Below are 21,675 nucleotides of genomic sequence, written 5' to 3' on the forward strand. Positions count from 1 at the left end.
ATGAAAGCAAGATATGGGAAAATTATCATCAATGTATTGGCGAGAGGCCATATGTAAATAGCAATGGGATATCATGACTCTCCCAACACAACAAGCATCAATAGCATGAGGCCCATGATAAACATGGCAATAGCAACAAGGATCTCCACCAAGCATGCAAATACACATAGGAATAGCATAATGGTGAATCATGGTTAGATGCAAGCAAGGGTCACAATCGTATGGCAAAATCATGTAAAGAGGCATAGCATGCAAAGTGAACACGATAGTATGGGCATAAGGTAACAAGTAATATATAGCCCAAAGCCGTCTGAGAGACAAGTAAAAGAGATGCGCGTAGTCCTTGCGCGGAGGGAATGGTGGGAAGGATAATCCAAGAGATCCCAAATCATTGTTGCTCTCAAGAGCTTGTTTCATCAACTCGTGGGATTGTGAGGTTGACGAGTATACATGAGTACCTACACAAAACAAAGGCAAAGGGAAAATTGTGTGTGCGTGGTAGATGTACACATCATCCATCATGATGCATACGTGCTTGAGTTGGTTAGCACCAAATATCCAATGCTCGAATAAATGAGATGCGTGATATAGAAACATGTCATCCATCATGAGAGGTTTGTTATTATGTATAGCACAATGGAGACTCAAATTGTGTAAAGCATCTTGAGAACTATGTAGAGCATTGTTATTCATTGAATGCATATGGTGCAAGCAATTATGGGGGTCATGCAAAGTATGGAATGAATCAACATCTCATAATATGTATGAGGAAACTATGGGGGTCTCCTCATGAGCATTTGTAGAAACATCACATGGAGAATATTGACAACATCCAAAACAAAGCATATTTGGAACAATGTGATCATGGCATGGCATAGTAGATGAATTGCGCACATCATGTAAAGGAAGCATGGCAATATCATCACATGAAAAACAAAAGCCAATGACCATCATCTCGTCATCTATGCCATAAGTGCAAATGGGATTTATTTTAATGGGGCATGCATAGTTACTATGTTGAGATTGAAACGATGCAATATGGGAGATCTCACTCATAGCATATGACAAGTTCAATGGATTGTCAAACATGATGTGACCGATAGAATTTTCACATGATATCCTATGGATCATAGCATCACAACTAGGCAAATCAACATGCTCATCATCATATTCATCATAAATAGGTAAGTCATGACATGAAGAAGTCGCACTAGCATGAAGCATGTGAATAGGTGGATCAACATCATGCAAGCAATCATTGGTGATATAGTCCACTAGTTGGACAAGAGAAGCACCATCACCTATGTTACCTTTAGAGCATCTCTCATGTGTTGTAGGTGAGGTGTCGAAGACCAATTCGTGGTCATATTCATCTTGATGGAACCATGTGGGTGGTGCATCTTCTTCCACCATGGCCATCATCGTCTCCATTGAAGGTATGGACTCATCGAGGATAGGCATGTCGTCATCTAGGAGACCTAGCACCAAAGAAAACACACTCGGAGTAGAGGTTAAGTTGTTAGAGTTCATAGTGGCCTCACATGCCTGGTCAACTACCTCACTTACTAAGTGTTGTGGCTCACTCACTCCCTCTTGGATGCTCTTACTCGTATGGCTGGTGGAGTCACTCAAATGGCTCTCAACCTCACATAGGATGTGTGGCATGCTCTCATGTGTGGGGCTAGTGGTGGTCACACTCATCCTCTCATAGGAAATGCACTCAATGTTACATATGGTGGAGTCACTCATATCACTCATGGTGGGGTGGCTCTCCTCACATGGCAATTGGGGCATCTCTTTATATGTGGGTGTCGGAGAGATGGTGCAAATGTCTCCCTGCTCAATCATATCGTAATCGTAGCCGTGGATGAAGTCCGAAGATGGCACATCATCACTCTCCTCCAAGACCAAAGATAAGGTCTCATGTGCGTTCTCGTAGCATGACTTGGAGTATGAGTCCAATATGGGCGCCGTCGTCGTGGTCGAAGGGGATGGCGCTTGCTCGACCTTCTTGTCGCCGTCTTGTAGTTGGAGGCCCATATGATGTGGCACCTCGTAGCTCGTCTCCATGACCGAAGGGAGATTCCCATGCTCGGCCATCTTCCTTGAGGGGCTTCCGAAGATGGAAGTGTCGCCCTCACTCGTAGGTGGTCGCCTTGGACTTGATGAAGTCGTTGTGGGCGTATTCGTGGGAAGTAGGCAAAGATGTCGTACGTCCAAAGGCGAAGATGCCTTGATAGCACTTGGCGAAGATGCCGAATTGGTGGTGGTAGTAGTCGTAGCGTCCTCTTGGTAGTGCTTGTCTCGCGGTCTTCTCTTGTGCTCATGAAGTTTGGACGCCGCTTGATGTAGAGCTTGTTGGGACTTGTATGTTTGCGCTTGTGGAGCATCTTCATGATGATGGTGTCGTTGTCGCACTTGAGCTCATAGTAGATGTCGTGTGTCGTCGTCGTGCACATGATGCTTGGAAGTGACTTGCCCTTCATGACGATGTGCATCACGAACGTGATGGTGGTCGCCATGGAGATGTGGACGTGGACGACTTTCACTTGCGTCGCTTGGGCGCTCCGAAGACTTGTGACTTGAACATCGCCGCCTTGAGGATGATGAAGGGGAAGAACGGTTGATCAACAATGTCCGAATCTCCTCCATCCTTGCATCTTGCTCCTCCTTTTGTGCGGAAAGCTTGTTGTCAATGTAGTCCCTTTTCCTTGCTTCGGAGTGACGAATGTCGATGGAGAGGTTCTCAATGCGCTCTCGCAATCTTGATTGTGCGCCTTGCATTTGTCGTTGTAGATCGAAGATGGACGCTTTGGTGATGTAGTTGTTCACGCCGTCATTGTTGTCAAAGACCGGAGATGAAATGCCTTGCCTATCCATCACAAGACTCGAGCAAATATGAGTGGAGAAAGGAGAAGAACTTATACCAAATGTACCTTGACTGAAGTTGAAAATGGATCAATGATCACTCAATGATGTAACAAAAAAATAGCACAGTTGGTACCAATTCTTGTCGGTTTCTCACACCTACACAAATAAGGCTTATGGTGGAGCTCGGTGAGGATAGTGGCACAAAAATTTGATGCAAAATGTTAGCAAGAGTCAATAATGTTGAAAAAGGTTCACAAATTCACAAGCGAAACAAGTAGAACAATAGCAATAAGAATGGCACACAGAAACGCACACACGGATAGATAAATGGGGCCGTGCAACCAAGGAGTGAGCACAAAATGTGGAATCCACGGAAAACACTCATGTTTCACAACTCAAGAGAGATGCTAGCACGATTGCTCTATCGGCGGATACGACACTTGTGCACAACCTATAAGATGCAAAATGGATAAACTTTCTATCCCAAGTATGCTATATATGTATGGTTCCCGGTGTTTCTCAAGATGATCGGGTATGACAATCTTATATGCAATGTGGTATGATCTATGGCACTTGCTTACAAGCTTCTTTGCTCTTTCTCTTTTGCTTTGCTTAAAAGCTTTATTCTTTTTCTTTTTTTTTTATATGGCCACAATGCGAAATGCACAAACCAAGATAGAAATTGTGTATATTCGGGAACAGTCTTGTGACACAAGGGATGATATGATGATACCAATATGATATGGTATATATGCAATGGAAGGTACCGATCACTAATGTGCACAAGTAACATTGCAGGCAATACTCAAATGGCTAGTCTCGATAGGCAAGTTACGCAAAATGGTCTAGGGGTTATCAATGCAATGGCAAGGGAATATACAATGGTGTCGTCGAGGTTACCGTCCTTGGCGATGATGAGTGGCGGTGTTCTTGATGTAGATACCAAGATGATGGAGACTCGTCCCTAAGTAGCCGAAACACCTTAGGAAACGGAAAAACCGCGAACTCAAAATCTCAAGGACGGAAGTCAAATGGTGGTAGCGGAAAGCGGTGGTGGTTGCGGAAGATGTTGTGGAAACCCAGTCAAAATGGGTTAATGTTGAAGGGGTTATGATGGGCTATAGACGGTGTCGTAGTTGGAAGCACGGTCCCTAAGTAGCCGAAACACCTTAGGAGACACAACTCACAACACAAACAAAATGGGTTAAGTTGCGATGGCGGAAGTGTATGGTGGTGGTTGATGAAGAAGCAATCGTCCCTAAGTAGCCGAAACACCTTAGGAGACTCGAATCACTACTCAAACAACCTCAAATGTGATGGGGAACAAAAATGGTTAGGTTGCGGAAGTCGGTGGTGGTTATGCGGAGGATGTGGTGGAAGCCCTAGGCAAAGATGCCAAAGTTTCAAAAATTTGATGGAGTCAAATGTTGGTGAAACCTATCTAGATGGATAGAGGATGTCAATAGCTACTCAACAAGCTAAAGAACGCGAAAATCGGACTCCGGATGTGAAAGTTATGGACAAAACGGTGAAACTCGGAATGCTGAAACTGGGAGGGGCGGTAGTACCGCTTGGAAGGGCGGTAGTACTGCTTGTAAGCGGTAGTGCCGCTTGGGATGAGCGGTAGTACCGCTCGTGTCGGGATTTTTCGCAAAATATGGATCACGGCGCGATTTTGTGGTGGAAATGGATGATTTCGGGGTCAAAATTGGAGAGATTTCGTGGATGGATAGTGGGGAAACTTGGGGAGATGCTAGATCCACTCGAAACCAAGCAAATTCATGGATCAAAATCAACAAAACATCATGAAACCAACAAATCACAAAAAAATTGGAGCTATTTTTGGTGGGGATTTTTGAAATTGGGGAAGAACACAACAAAATTAGGCTAGCAAACAAGGGGGGAGGCTCCGAAATCGTGATCAACGTGGCTCATGATACCAAGATGTTGTTGGGTGGAACCCTAGACGGCCGATCTTTCATGAAAGGAGCGGATCCCGTGAAGAACACGAAGAACACGAGGGGAAAACAAGGGGAATCACGAGGGGAAATACGAGAGGAAACATGAGAGAATCACTCAACCAACAAAAACAGATCACACATGCGCTAGATCGATGAACACAAAGGGAGATACATGATTCAAAGTCAACAAAGGACGATACAAAGGTAACCGGTTCTTCTCCGTAAGGAGGTCTTGATGGGGGTCTTCTCCGTGAGGAGGTCTTGAATCCAACGTGGATCTTCTCCGAAGAGGGGCCGCGGTCTCTCTCGTGGAGTAGATCCGTATGGATGAGCAAAGCTCTATCTCAAGTATGAGCTAAACCAATGCTAACCCTAGCTAGAATGAGGTGGGGGAGTATATATAGTATAAGTCCACGAAGGGGTAAGTGAGAGGGGGGATACATGGGCCCTAGGCCCGTTCTCTGCGCACAGGCAGGGCGGTAGTATCAGACCCTTGGGCGGTAGTACCGCTTCAGCGGTAGTCCCGCTGGGTGTGGGCGGTAGTGCCGGACCTGCTCCACTCGAGTACAGGAGTTATTCGGGTTGAGCGGTAGTAGAGCGGATGTTGGGCGGTAGTGCCGCTTGGGGGCCTTTAGCGGTAGTACCGCTGGGTGTGGGCGGTAGTACCGCTCGTTCCAGGCTTGGCGGATCCTCTTCATGCTCTTGGTGTCCATCTCGCACCGTAGCTTCTCCTAGGTTGGTTCCTTGGTACCTAAGCACACAAAGCATCTCCGATTGAGGTAGCAGCCATGTCCTAAGTGTGGGAAGTGGTGGTTCGAAGAGGAGTGAGTTCACCTTGTGTCCCATGGCGTATGGTTGAGGTCTCATCGTATGTCCTCTTGGGGCTTGGAGAGTAGTCAGAGTGTACATGGGGATGAACATGGGATGCTCCGCATCAGCAACCCTGTCCTTATCATTGTTGTGTCGGCAACCATCGGTGGATGAGAACCTCGCCATTTGGTCTGCCTCACTATAGTCAGCAGAAAAAACGGTTCTCGGTGATAACCCACAAGTATAGGGGATCGCAACAGTTTTTGAGGGTAGAGTATTCAACCCAAATTTATTGATTCGACACAAGGGGAGCCAAAGAATATTCTCAAGTATTAGCAGTTGAGTTGTCAATTCAACCACACCTGGATAACTTAGTATCTGCATCAAAGTATTAAGTAGCAAAGTAATATGGAAGTAACGGTAACGATAGCAAAAGTAATATTTTTGGGGTTTGTAGTGATTGTAACAGTAGCAATGGAAAAGTAAATAAGCGGAGAACAATATGTGAAAAGCTCGTAGGCATTGGATCGGTGATGGAGAATTATGCCGGATGCGGTTCATCATGTAACAATCATAACATAGGGTGACATAGAACTAGCTCCAATTCATCAATGTAATGTAGGTATGTATTCCGAATATAGTCATACGTGCTTATGGAAAAGAACTTGCATGACATCTTTTGTCCTACCCTCCCGTGGCAGCGGGGTCCTAATGGAAACTAAGGGATATTAAGGCCTCCTTTTAATAGAGTACCGGAACAAAGCATTAACACATAGTGAATACATGAACTCCTCAAACTATGGTCATCACCGGGAGTGATCCCGATTATTGTCACTTCGGGGTTGCTGGATCATAACACATAGTAGGTGACTATAGAATTGCAAGATAGGATCAAGAACTCACATATATTCATGAAAACATAATAGGTTCAGATCTGAAATCATGGCACTCGGGCCCTAGTGACAAGCATTAATCATAGCAAAGTCATAGCAACATCAATCTCAGAACATAGTGGATACTAGGGATCAAACCCTAACAAAACTAACTCGATTACATGATAAATCTCATCCAACCCATCACCGTCCAGCAAGCCTACGATGGAATTACTCACGCACGGCGATGAGCATCATGAAATTGGTGATGGAGGATGGTTGATGATGATGACGGCGACGGATTCCCCTCTCCGGAGCCCCGAACGAACCCCAGATCAGCCCTCCCGAGAGGTTTTAGGGCTTGGCGGCGGCTCCGTATCGTAAAGCGCGATGAATCCTTCTCTCTGATTTTTTTTCTCCTTGAACACAAATATATGGAGTTGGAGTTGAGGTCGGTGGAGCGTCAGGGGGCCCACGAGGCAGGGGGCGCGCCCCCACCCTCGTGGACAGGTGGTGGGCCCCCTCACGTGGATTCTTCTTCCAGTATTTTTAATATTTTCCAAAAATACGTTCCGTGGAGTTTCAGGTCATTCCGAGACCTTTTGTTTCTGCACATCAATAAGACCATGGCAATTCTGCTGAAAACAGCGTTAGTCCGGGTTAGTTCCATTCAAATCATGCAAGTTAGAGTCGAAAACAAGGGCAGAAGGGTTTGGAAAAGTAGATACGACGGAGACGTATCACTCGGCATCCCCCGCTCTCGGTGACGATACTGGCAACAGTGTGTCCGGCAGATTGGATCTCTACTATGCCTTGTTAGTGTCATTACATAAAGGATTGCCTACCTGGTACCCTCGACGCCTTAGAAGGCAAAAGGGATCGTCATGATTAAGAAGACAAGGGAAGACCAAGTCAATGCCAACTACGAGGAGCCACCTTCACCCCATCACCTCATCAGGCGAGAAGTTGTTGAAGATTCTTCAGGCTCAACCCAGATTGTTTCATTGAACAAGAGATGTAGCAACACCTGAGGAAAACTCAGAAGACTGCACGAGGCACAAGGCACGACTACTGAGTCCGAGCACCCATAGGGTAGGATGAGTCGTGTACCCCCTATGCGCAGTCGAGTCCACATGATGGTTCAAATAGAACCATGATTGTGTGTTGCTTGTTTTTATTTGTTTGTGTTTTGATATAGGTCGCACTTTTGCCCTAGGCAACAAGTACGCGACTATATCACCTTCCTTACCTTGTTTCTTTTGTTTGGCCCTTTCGGCACTTGTTTGTTGCACCTGCACTATAGAATCCCCTTTAGGCATCCCCCTCCTCTATGATAATTTTCCCTCTCATCTCTCTCCTCAACTGAAGGCCGGCAAGACAAGATACACCAAGGGTTCTATTTTGGAACCAACTAGCACTGAGGACTTTTGCTACAACCTCCTCAACTAAGTGCAACCCCGTAGAGTCATGCTTAATCCTCAAGATTAGAAACCCATCCCCAGACCCTTCGAGACTTCACGAGATACTCCAGTACGAACCCTTAATCAGGTGCCTAACCCCCAGAATTGCGAGAGAACTAGTTAAGCTTCTGTAACCTTGCACAACACTGGGTTCATTATGGAACTAGTGGACATAGTGAACGAGCACATTGACACCCTAATATAGCACAAGGACTGACGATGCCATAGGGAAGACCAATTTGAGGATACATGAATAAAGGACAAATGACTTGATGAGTTTATATCAGTGACATTGAGGAATTATCTGAGACTCTTTGGTGGATTATGAGGTTTTCATGTTGGTAGATGGACTTGGTGAGATCATGATTAGTAGAGTAGCGTAGCTTTCATCACCCTGGAAAAAATTGGATTTTGTAGGGAAATTATGATCGCAAGTTGGAATTCTTGGAAGTATACGGATTAGACTTAGCCAGGGGATATTGATAGGAGATAGCTGACATTACGATAATGACTTGGGGGAACATGTAGGAATTCTCGTGTGACATGGGATTTGAATTAAGTAGGTGATCCTAGTTGAGTATAGATGCTGAGTAAGTCTACATGGCTCAGAGTAAATTGGATTTAGACCGATGATCTCGATCGTGATACCATGTTTCTCGGTGGACAATAAACTAGGAGATTGGATTAATTGTCGGGGTTTATTTAGGGATTTGTATGAGCTTGACCTTGTAGTTTACTTGACCATGACAATGGAAATTGGTGGACTGACTACAGTAAGGGTAGCCCTTTCAAGCATATGGGGGTTATTGGACATTAGAAGATTCGTGTGAGACACCATAGACCTTGGATTTGTAGAATTAATGGATTATGTAGTGATTGATGGAAGTTAATGGGCTGTTGGAGTTGATTCATAGGAAGGAAACAAGATCTTGGAGTGGCTTATGATGTGTTCCCTTAGGATAGAGATGCACTATCTTGGACCTATGAAGAATAGGCTAAGCACTTGGATTGTGATGTTTAATTCAAGCTTGGGAGCTTGTATGCTCTACCCATGGATTTTTACATAGGGATAGCCATACACGTGAGTTTGAGGATCATAGACATATATGATTTTGTTAGACCTCCTCTTGGCAGTCATAAGGATATGGATAGCATGAGTGATGACTGGAGTTGACCTATACGAAGGGATGCTTTCAGTGGTATAAGGTGATTTGTTTGGAGGACTAGATAGAACAATTGGCATCTCAGAAACCGTGCTTAAGGATAAGATGATAAACATTCACTCGCACACTAGAATCCTTGAAACCCTTAAGCCTTACCAAGCCACATCATGGTCGGATCATGACCTTGGGCCTTGAATCTAGGTCGAGAAGACCCTAACCAATACTCAACCGTGACCACCACCGATACCCCAACCTATACCCTATGTACCCCGTGGGCAACTCTTCAGGAAGTACTCGAACAAGCATATTTGATGACATACTTGTCTACCCGAAGACGGAAGAAGAATCGTTCAGCTGGTTAAGGAACATCTGAAGACCGCCATGTCAAGGAGGAAGAACTATATCAACCACCATCATCAAGAAGTGAACTTCCTCGTTGAAGACCGTGCGTATCTACAAACCACTCCTCTCTAAGGAACCAAGCATTTCCATGACAAGGGAACCCACACAAAGATTCATCGGCCCTCTTCAAGATCACTGCAAGACGAAGAATAGACGGATACCGGCTAGAGTTACCACCTGACTCACCCACTGTGCACAATGTTTTTTCACACGACACCACTCCGGAAACGTTTCCAACTTCCTAACTAGCCCGGTCTCTACAAGGACATCGATCACCGAGCCATCCACCTCCAGCCCAATATGACCTACGTGAGAGACCCCAATTGCAATCTGGATCAAGCAGGACGTCATACACGAAGCCACACCATCGAGTACTTCAAGGTCTAGTGGAGCACCAAACGGAAGCAGAAGCAGTATGAGGACGTGAAGACTACCCCGGATCCAAGTTTCCGTATTCCTTTACACACCTAGTTTAGGAATCTCGGGGACGAGATTCTTGTAAGGGGGGTAGGTCTGTCAGACCCTGATTTTCGTGCCACAACACTTAAGGTAATAAATCATGATAAAATGTGGTTTGACAAAAACTTTTGAGTGTTTTGGTCTTTGCTTGATTTGATTTCTGTGTGTTGGTTGCAAGTGCTCTAAAAATCAAATAAATCCTCCAACTCGTATACTCCTTCACCTTGGTCAAAAACCTTGCCCAATGATCATGCCATGTGTATAGGATACAATAGTATTTTCTTACAAAAATATTTTGGCCAAAAGGTATTTTCTAAATTAGGCTTTCCAAAAACCCCTGAATTGATACTTGAACTACAAGTACTTAATTAAGGGTGTGAAAAATCATTACAAAATTATATTTGAATCCTATTAGATATAGGACTCCTAGAAACCACAAAAATATTATTTTAAAATTTGCTTTACTATTTTGTTTAAAGGCTTTTTCTTAAGGCCAGAAATGGTCTTTAATAGGTTAAAATTATTTTAAAGCTTCAAAACTATTCGAGAAAAATCAGGGAAACTCAGTAGACATATATTTTCCATATATAAGAGTTTCAACACATGGTCATGTTCAAATTATTGGTCAAATCCCTCAAAAACACTTTCTAGATATTTCGAGCTTTTGAAATATTTACATAGGAAATATTCTCCATTAAATCCAGGAAAATTCTACTTTGTCAAAAATGGCCAGCTTGATGTTATTTCCAAGTCTCATGTCATGGAGAACAGTATAACCCCATGAAACCCTCTCAAAACCACTTCTGTCTTTTTTCAAGTTTGAACAACTTTGCACTGTCAAACATGTCCAAATGCTCTCAAACTTGGTGCACATGTTCAAATGGTGTAATAATGCATCTAGACCAAATGGCACAAGTTGGAGAGAAGGATATGATGATCAAAGTGTTCTAAAACCCTTTCTGTCCAAAACCAAATTTGAACAACTCTACATTGCCAAGTGTGTCCTTTTGATCTGAATTTTTGTGGACATGTTCAAATCCTCAAAAGATGACACTAAACCAAGTGGTGCATCAAGGAGAATAGATTTGCATGACTAAATCTTGGAAAAGCCATTTTGGTTGATTTCTAGGGTTTACCAGAGTTACATTGGCCACTTTGCCCAAATGAGCTCAAATTTGGTGGAACACCCTAATTATATGTTCCATTTCACCCTGATAATCCTCATGTCAAGTGGAATCCATTTGCTTGACCAAACTAGCATCAAACACCTTCTGGCAGAATGCCAAAATGCATGTTTCAACCCCTTCCACTAATCTCCATGAGCTCAACTTTTTCCCACGGCCTCACCTGCTCCTCCTCTACCTCCTGCATGCTTTGCTGCCCAAGGAGCAATGATTAAGGAGGCCAGAGACCCATTTTTCTTCCCTGGACAGTAGTTTTCCCTCTCTCTCTCAACCCCACCGCTCCTCCAGTGGCTTCCCAGGGCATCCAATGCCACTTTCCCATTGTTTACTCCCCCTGCAGCTGCCAGACAAAAGTAGATACGCTGGTGCGCTCGAAAAGCCGTGGACGCCGGCCAAAGACGCGCTCTGGAGCATGTCATCGCGCTCCCGACCGTTGACGCCGCGTCTCCCGACCACCTCGAGCCTCCCCCTTGCGCCAGTCGAGGCGCCTCGATGTCCACGACACGCTACCGTGTCGGGGGCCTCCTCTCCCCTCCTCTCTCTCACCCGGCCGCGCGTGCCCGACGCCGCCCGGCTCGGCCAATGCCTGGCCTCACACGCGCGAGCACCAGAGCCCTGCCACCTCTTGAGAACTGTGTTGGCTTTCCCTTGAAGAGGAAAGGGTGATGCAGTAAAGTAGCGTAAGTATTTCCCGCGCACCTATACAAACAAATAAGAACCTTGCAACCAACGCAATAAAGGGGTTGTCAATCCCTTCACGGTCACTTACGAGAGTGAGATCTGATAGATATAATAAGATAATATATTTGGTATTTTTATGATAAAGATGCAAAGTAAAATAAACGGCAATAAAAATAACTAAGTGTTGGAAGATTAATATGATGGAAGATAGACCCGGGGGCCATAGGTTTCACTAGTGGCTTCTCTCAAGAGCATAAGTATTATGGTGGGTGAACAAATTACTGTCGAGCAATTGATAGAATTGAGCATAGTTATGAGAATATCTAGGTATGATCATATATATAGGCATCACGTCCGTGACAACTAAACCGAAACGATTCTGCATCTACAACAATTACTCCACACATCGACCGCTATCCAGCATGCATCTAGAGTATTAAGTTCATAAGAACAAAGTAACGCTTTAAGCAAGATGACATGATGTAGAGGGATAAACACATGCAATATGATATAAACCCCATCTTGTTATCCTCGATGGCAACAATACAATACGTGCCTTGCTGCCCCTGCTGTCACTGGGAAAGGACACCGCAAGATTGAACCAAAAGCTAAGCAGTTCTCCCATTGCAAGAAAGATCAATCTAGTAGGCCAAACCAAACTGATAATTCGAAGAGACTTGCAAAGATAACCAATCATACATAAAAGAATTCAGAGAAGATTCGAATATTGTTCATAGATAATCTTGATCATAAACCCACAATTCATCGGTCCCGACAAACACACCGCAAAAGAAGATTACATTGAATAGATCTCCAAGAGAATCAAGGAGAACTTTGTATTGAGATCCAAAGAGAGAGAAGAAGCCATCTAGCTAATAACTATGGACGCGAAGGTCTGAGGTATACTACTCACAGATCATCGGAGAGGCTATGGTGTTGATGTAGAAGCCCTCCGTGATCAATGCCCCCTCTGGCAGGACGCCGGAAAAGGCCCCAAGATGGGATCTCATGGGTATAGAAGGTTGCGGCAGTGGAATTAGGTTTTCGTGGATGCCTCTGATGGTTTGGGGGGTACGTAGGTATATATAGGAGGAAGAAGTACGTTGGTGGAGCAACGTGGGCCCCACGAGGTTGGAGGGCGCGCTTGGGAGGGGGGTAGGCGCGCCCCCTACCTCATGCTCTCCTTGTTGATTGATTTACATAGACTCCAAGTCCTCGGGATCACATTTGTTCCGAAAATCACGTTCCCGAAGGTTTCATTCCGTTTGGACTCCGTTTGATATTCTTTTTCTATGAAACACTGAAATAGGCAAAAAACAGCAATTTGGGCTGGGCCTCCAGTTAATAGGTTAGTCCCAAAAATAATATAAAAGTGTATAATAAAGCCCATTAAACATCCAAAATAGAATATAATATAGCATGGAACAATAAAAAATTATAGATACGTTGGAGACGTATCAAGCATCCCCAAGCTTAATTCCTGCTCGTCCTCGAGTAGGTAAATGATAAAAACAGAATTTTTGATGTGGAATGCTACTTAGCATTATTTCCAATGTAATTCTCTTAATTGTGGTATGAATGTTCAGATCTGAAAGATTCAAGATAAAAGTTTAATATTGACATAAAAATAATAATACTTGAAGCATACTAAGCAATTATGTCTTCTCAAAATAACATGGCCAAGGAAAGTTATCCCTACAAAATCATATAGTCTGGCTATGCTCTATATTCATCACACAAAGTATTTAATCATGCACAACCCCGACGACAAGCCAAGCAATTGTTTCATACTTTTGATGTTTTCAAACTTTTCAATCTTCACGCAATACATGAGCGTGAGCCATGGACATAGCACTATATGTGGAATACAATGGTGGTTGTGGAGAAGACAAAAAGGAGAAGATAGTCTCACATCAACTAGGCGTATCAACGGGCTATGGAGATGCCCATTAATAGATATCAATGTGAGTGAGTAGGGATTGCCATGCAACGGATGCACTAGAGCTATAAGTATATGAAAGCTCAACAAAAGAAACTAAGTGGGTGTGCATCCAACTCGCTTGCTCACGAAGACCTAGGGCATTTTGAGGAAGCCCATCATTGGAATATACAAGCCAAGTTCTATAATGAAAATTTCCCACTAGTATATGAAAGTGACAACATAAGAGACTCTCTATCATGAAGATCATGGTGCTACTTTGAAGCACAAGTGTGGTAAAAGGATAGTAGCATTGTCCCTTCTCTCTTTTTCTCTCATCATTTTTTTGTTTGGCCTTTTCTCCTTTTTTATGGCCTTTCTTTTTTTATTTAGTCCGGAGTCTCATCCCGACATATGGGGGAATCATAGTCTCCATCATCCTTTCCTCACTTGGGACAATGCTCTAATAATGATGATCATCACACTTTTATTTTCTTTACAACTCAAAACTAAGAAAAAAATATGACTCTATGTGGATGCCTCCGACGGTGTACGGGGATATGCAATGAATCAAGAGTGACAAGTATAAAAGAATTATGAGCGGTGGCTTTTCCACAAATACGATGTCAACTACATGATCATGCAAAGCAATATGACAATGATGAAGCGTGTCATAGTAAATGGAACGGTGGTAAGTTGCATGGCAATATATCTCGGAATGGCTATAGAAATGCCATAATAGATAGGTATGGTGGCTGTTTTGAGGAAGGTATATGGTGGGTTTATGATACCGGCGAAAAGTGCGTGGTATTAGAGAGGCTAGCAATGGTGGAAGGATGAGAGTGCGTATAATCCATGGACTCAACATTAGTCATAAAGAACTCATATACTTGTTGCAAAAATATACAAGTTATCAAAGCAAAGTATTACGCGCATGCTCTTAGGGGGATAGATTGGTAGGAAAAGACCATCGCTCGTCCCCGACCGCCACTCATAAGGAAGACAGTCAATAAATAAATTATGCTCCGACTTCATCACATAACGGTTCACCATATGTGCATGCTACGGGAATCACAAACTTTAACACAAGTATTTCTCAAATTCACAACTACTCAACTAGCATGACTCTAATATCACCATCTTCATATCTCAAAACAATTATCAAGCATCAAACTTCTCATAGTATTCAACACACTCATAAGAATTTTTTTACTAATCTTGGATGCCTATCATAATTAAAGCAAATTACCATGCTGTTTTGTAGGACTCTAAAAATAATATAAGTGAATCATGAGAGAACAATAGTTTCTACAAAACAAATCCACCACCGTGCTCTAAAAGATATAAGTGAAGCACTAGAGCAAAAACTATATAGCTCTATAAGTGAAGCACATAGAGTATTCTAATAAATTCCGAATCATGTGTGTCTCTCTCAAGAAGGTGTGTACAGCAAGGATGATTGGGGCAAACTAAAAAGCAAAGACTCAAATCATACAAGACGCTCCAAGAAAAACACATATCATGTGGTGAATAAAAATATAGCTCCAAGTAAAGTTACTGATGGACGAAGACGAAAGAGGGGATGCCTTCCGGGGCATCCCCAAGCTTTGGATTTTAGGTGTCCTTAGATTATCTTGGAGTGCCATGGGCATCCCCAAGCTTAGGCTATTGCCACTCCTTGTTCCATAATCCATCAAATCTTTTACCCAAAACTTGAAAACTTCACAACACAAAACTTAACAGAAAATCTCGTGAGCTCCGTTAGCGAAAGAAAACAAAACACCACTTCAAGGTACTGTATTGAACTCATTCTTTATTTATATTGGTGTTAAACCTACTGTATTCCAACTTCTCTATGGTTAACAAACTATTTTACTAGCCATAGATTCATCAAAATAAGCAAACAACACTCGAGAAACAGAATCTGTCAAAAACAGAACAGTCTGTAGTAATCTGTAACTAACGCAAACTTCTGGAACTCAGAAAAATCTACCAAAATAGGACGACCTTGATAATTTGTTTATTGATCTACTTCAATTGGAATCAGTATTTTATCACGTTCTGGTGATTTTTAACAATTGTTTGCGTGAACAGAAAGTTTCTGGAATTTTCAGCAAGATCAAATAACTATTATCCAAGAAGATCCTATAGGTTTAACTTGGCACAAACACTAATTAAAACATAAAAACAAATCTAACCAGAGGCTAGATCAAATATTTATTCCTAAACAGAAGCAAAAAGCAAAAAAACTAAAAATAAAATTGGGTTGCCTCCAAACAAGCGCTATCGTTTAACGCCCCTAGCTAGGCATAAAAGCGAGGATAGATCTAGGTATTGCCATAATAATAGGATAGATCACGAAAACTCATTTCATATTCTCTACGTTCAGCAGCAAGTTTTCTTTGAGGCAAGAAAAAGTAATCAAAAGGGCTAAATTTAATGGGACAGAAGTCCCCAAGATCAACCTTGGGAGGTACAGGTTCCTCCTTCGGCCCTTCATATTGCACAACCAATTCATCATTATAAGCATTCTTTTGACAGAATTTCGTAAGCCTATACTCGAGAGAGTATCCTAGCTCATTATTTCGAATAGCAAAATCATTATTAAGTTCAGAAATTCTATCAACTAGAACATTGGTAGGAACCCTTTTTCTAAGGTTTTCATTAAAAGCAACATAGTCTAGAGATTGAAAACGCATTATTTCCTCTTGATCAAAGAGGATAGCCTGTATGGGAGGACGGCCAGCGTCCACCCTATAGTGCGCAAAGATTTCTTTGGCCTCTTTTATTATAAATCTGAACTCATGAGCGAAAAAGATAGCAGCGGCACGCTTAACAGAAGAATGCTCAATATTAGAAAATTCTAGGAAAACCCTTTGTATGCAAGGGTGCATGTGCATAAATTGCCTTTCAAGTTCAACTACAAGCATGGCAATAGTGTCCACAAGACTACTAGTTCTATGAAGAATAGAACTACCCATAGAAGGCAAAGCACCGGCACAAGTAAAGAAATCTTGAATAACCCCTTTTCCAATAATATTACCACTACCGATTCGGAATTTTTTTGTATGTAAGATAGGGGGTTCTTCAGCAAGAGCATCAGAATTTTCCATGTTATTATTATTGTCCATATTGACAATAATTTCAACAATTTCAGACATAACGGCAGCAAACTCAAGGAACACGAGAAAAGAAGGAATGAAGAGGAGAGGGCGAATAAAACGGCAAGGGTGAAGTGGGGGAGAGGAAAAAGAGAGGCAAATGGCAAATAATGTAATGCGAGGGATAAGAGTTTCTGATGGGTACTTGGTATGTCTTGACTTGACTTGACTTGGCGCGAATCTCCCCAGCAACGGCGCCAGAAATCCTTCTTGCTACCTCTTGAGCACTGCGTTGGTTTTCCCTTGAAGAGGAAAGGGTGATGCAGTAAAGTAGCGTAAGTATTTCCCTCAGTTTTTGAGAACCAAGGTATCAATCCAGTAGGAGACCACGCACAAGTCCCGCGCACCTACACAAACAAATAAGAACCTCGCAACCAACGTAATAAATGGGTTGTCAATCCCTTCATGGTCACTTACGAGAGTGAGATCTGATAGATATAATAAGACAATATTTTTGGTATTTTTATGATAAAGATGCAAAGTAAAATAAACGGCAATAAAAATAACTAAGTGTTGGAAGATTAATATGATGGAAGATAGATCCGGAGGCCATAGGTTTCACTAGTGGCTTCTCTCAAGAGCATAATTATTACGGTGGGTGAACAAATTACTGTCGAGTAATTGATAGAATTGAGCATAGTTATGAGAATATCTAGGTATGATCATGTATATAGGCATCACGTCCGTGACAAGTAGACCGAAACAATTCTGCATCTACTACTATTACTCCACACATTGACCGCTATCCAGCATGCATCTAGAGTATTAAGTTCATAAGAACAGAGTAACGCTTTAAGCAAGATGACATGATGTAGAGGGATAAACTCATGCAATATGATATAAACCCCATCTTGTTATCCTCGATGGCAACAATACAATATGTGCCTTGCTGCCCCTGTTGTCACTGGGAAAGGACACCGCAAGATTGAACCCAAAGCTAAGCACTTCTCCCATTGCAAAAAAGATCAATCTAGTAGGCCAAACCAAACTGATAATTCCAATAGACTTGCAAAGATAACCAATCATACATAAAATAATTCAGAGAAGATTCAAATATTGTTCATAGATAATCTTGATCATAAACCCACAATTCATCGGTCCCGACAAACACACCGCAAAAGAAGATTACATTGAATAGATCTCCAAGAGAATTGAGGATAACTTTGTATTGAGATCCAAAGAGAGAGAAGAAGCCATCTAGCTAATAACTATGGACCCGAAGGTCTGAGGTAAACTACTCACACATCATCAGAGAGGCTATGGTGTTGATGTAGAAGCCCTCCATGATCAATGCCCCCTCCGGCAGGACGCCGGAAAAAGCCCCAAGATGGGATCTCACGGGTACAGAAGGTTGCGGCGGTGGAATTAGGTTTTTGTGGATGCCTCTGATGGTTTGGGGGTACGTAGGTATATATAGGAGGAAGAAGTACGTCGGTGGAGCAACATGGGCCCCACGAGGGTGCAGGGCGCGCCTGGGAGGGGGGTAGGCGCGCACCCCTGCCTCGTGCTCTCCTCGTTGATTGCTTTACGTAGACTCCAAGTCCTCTGGATCACGTTTGTTCCGAAAATCACGTTCCCGAAGGTTTCATTCCGTTTGGACTCCGTTTGATATTCTTTTTCTGCGAAACACTGAAATAGGCAAAAAACAGCAATTTGGGCTGGGCCTCCGGTTAATAGGTTAGTCCCAAAAATAATATAAAAGTGTATGATAAAGCCCATTAAACATCCAAAATAGAATATAATATAGCATGGAACAATAAAAAATTATGGATACGTTGGAGACGTATCATCGCCTCCCCTTTAGGCCACACCGGAGCATCTCCAACATCACTGCGGGCCTCCCAGCGCTTCCTCCTCTCCTCCCAGTGGCCGTAGCACCGTGTCCCTCTTCGCCGTCGCCGGTCTCCTCCGCGCGCAAAACTTCTCCCCTTCCCGATCTCCTCCGCGGGTGCGAAGCACATGGACGGGCGCGCCTCATCGCACTGAACGCGCCATTGCGGAGAGCGTCGCCAGGGACCGCCTAGGTCGCCGGCACGAGTAGCGGCCGAGCTCCACCTACCTCTATTCCATTCGAGCGGGAGGAAGGAGACGACCCTGCTGGTGGGCCCCGCAGGTCAGCGACTTGGCCAGCGGGCCCCGGTGTTTAAGTGGAGACGCACTCGCGTTCTTCGCCTCCCCGCACTGAAGACGGCCGTGACTGAATATGCTTTCGTCGTCGCCCGAGCGCCGCGCTGCTGAGCCACTGGGCCAACCCAGCGGCTATCCGGCGCCCTGTGCACACTTTAGGTATAACCCAAATATTTTTCTTTTTCTTTTCAAGTGAGTTTCAAAAATCCACAAATAATTCAAATGAACTCCAAATCTGGTGATTCAAATTTCTAGTGACTCCATAAATCATGACCTACTTGTTGGCGTAACATGCAAATTTTTCCAGAAATATTTCTTTCACAAATAATTATCATATCCCATTTTTCCATTTTCGTCATAAACTTTAGAACATCACAGAGGGCTCAGATTTGATCCAAATGCCATGATTCAAATTCCTAGATGCTTCTAAGTTCATAACTTAGTTTATGAACATTTTTCTTAATACTTTCTGTACCACACAATATAATGAGCCATTTCTTCATATTTGTCAACTTTGCAAATTCATAGGAAAATCATTTGAACTCCAAATCCAGTGAAACCAATTCCTAGATGCTTCTAAAATCATGGTTTGTTAAATGGGTGCTTTCGCTCATTTTTCAAAAAATATATTTCTGTACACTTCTTGCAAATCCATAAATCCGTTGATTCTATCATATTGAAATGCTAAAAAATATCCACTGATCCAATCCCAATGAAACCACTCTGATTATTTTTCATATAACCAGAGATGTCCTAGAAAAGTCAAATTCATATTTTTAGAGCACTTCTGTTTTTGCCTTGTTGTGTTTCTTATTGTGTTTGTTTCCGACGTTAGTTGATGAAGTAGACGGAGTACTTGGAGAAGACCCAGAAGATTTTGCTGAGCCAGGCAAGCAGCCCTTTGACCATGTCTATGAAACCCTTTTTATTCATGTCACATAGCACTTTTATTGCTTGCATCGGAGACATGATGATGAGGTGACCACATGGGGTGGTTTGCCACCGTTACTTCCTCGTTGATACTTGCATTGTGCATGACCCTACCTTCTTATGAGGGTTATGCTGGTGGGAGTAGATAGGATGCTAAAGTAGTTGCTACGAAAAAAGGGACGGGAATATGCATGGTGATGGAGACAAAGTATTTTCAAAAGACTTTTCATAAACCCCGTCGGGTGCCACTTATGCCTGAGGGAGATAATGAGATGGGTAACCACTTGATGACGAAGTGCTGTACCGAGGTAAGTGTGTGTGTTGCTTTCAAAAACGAATTGGTTTAAGTTGCGACCGTTATTCCAACCTTACATGCGCAACCACTCTACCCTTGTATGGGAAAGGGCATTATTGATTACCTAGGCCGATACTAGCTTGGAGCCTGCATCACTAGTGACGGGGGAGAGTTGGTGCTCTCTCTCGGGACGAGGTCGTGCCAGGTAGGGCGGCCATGACTGTTTTTACAGGGCACCGGACACACCGTTGGTACCCCGTGCTTGTGGTATGTGATGAATATGGGAGCGAGGGTCCACAATTTTAAGATGTGAAATGTTGGGCACGAGGGTTACTACCAATCGAGTGGACTCTATGTTAGTGTCGTCTAGGGAAAGATAGTGATCTGGTCCTTACCCCGGGTACTTGAGGTACCGCGGGTCGTGGATGACACGAAAATTCCCCGGATCTTGTGGGTAAAGTGTGCAACCTATGCAGAGTGTAAAACTATTCGAATAGCCATGTCCACGGCCAAGGACAGTTGGGTAACCGCTCTTGGGCTACGTCCACATGTATACGAAACCCGGTGAGTGTGTATGGAAAATTGGAAAGAACTACTTGGGTCAAGTCAAAAGACTTGACATGATGATTAAGATGGGTTCGTTCCAACTCTATTTATGTTGATATCTGTAACCTGTCCTCATGGTTAGTTGAATGCTTATGATGCATGCCTTACAAATTGTTGAACATTTCATAGCACTCAAAACTAGCTTTCTGCAAAAATTTACCTATTTCATGCATTGTTGTATCTGGAACCAAAACATGGATTGCTTGCGAGTACATTCAAAGTACTCATTGGCTTGCCACTGGTTATTTTATTGGACATGCATGAAAGAACAGGATATGATGAAGAATACTTCGGTGACGAACATGCGAGCTAGGACGCTACCCAGTTAGAATGCCTGTAGGGTTAAGGCAGATGGCATGGGTCCAAGTTATCGACGAAGATTTCTGCGAAGTTATACTCAAGACTCGACCATAATGGTCATAATTTATGTAAGACGGTATGTATGGATGTAAGACTCTTGTTATTCAGCTTCTGTGTTTTCATTGAGCATTGATCTCGGGGATCACTGTACACATGCATTCGGTGATCACGACTTATGAGTCGGGGTCCCCACAGTGATCTCATCCAAAAATAATAATGCCATTTATATTTTAATTTAATGCATAGAACCGCCTTTTATACATAGATGCACTATGCCTTGGCCCGTTCTCACACACGCGCTATATATATCTCTATCTAACACATAAGTGCACACACTTTAAATACATAGGCATTTCTCTCTCACACATGCTCACAATCTCTCCCGGGGTGTCGGGGTGTCTCACGCACACACTCT

This window comes from Aegilops tauschii, chromosome 2 (genome assembly GCF_002575655.3).
Source record: "Aegilops tauschii subsp. strangulata cultivar AL8/78 chromosome 2, Aet v6.0, whole genome shotgun sequence".
Classification (NCBI taxonomy): domain Eukaryota; kingdom Viridiplantae; phylum Streptophyta; class Magnoliopsida; order Poales; family Poaceae; genus Aegilops; species Aegilops tauschii.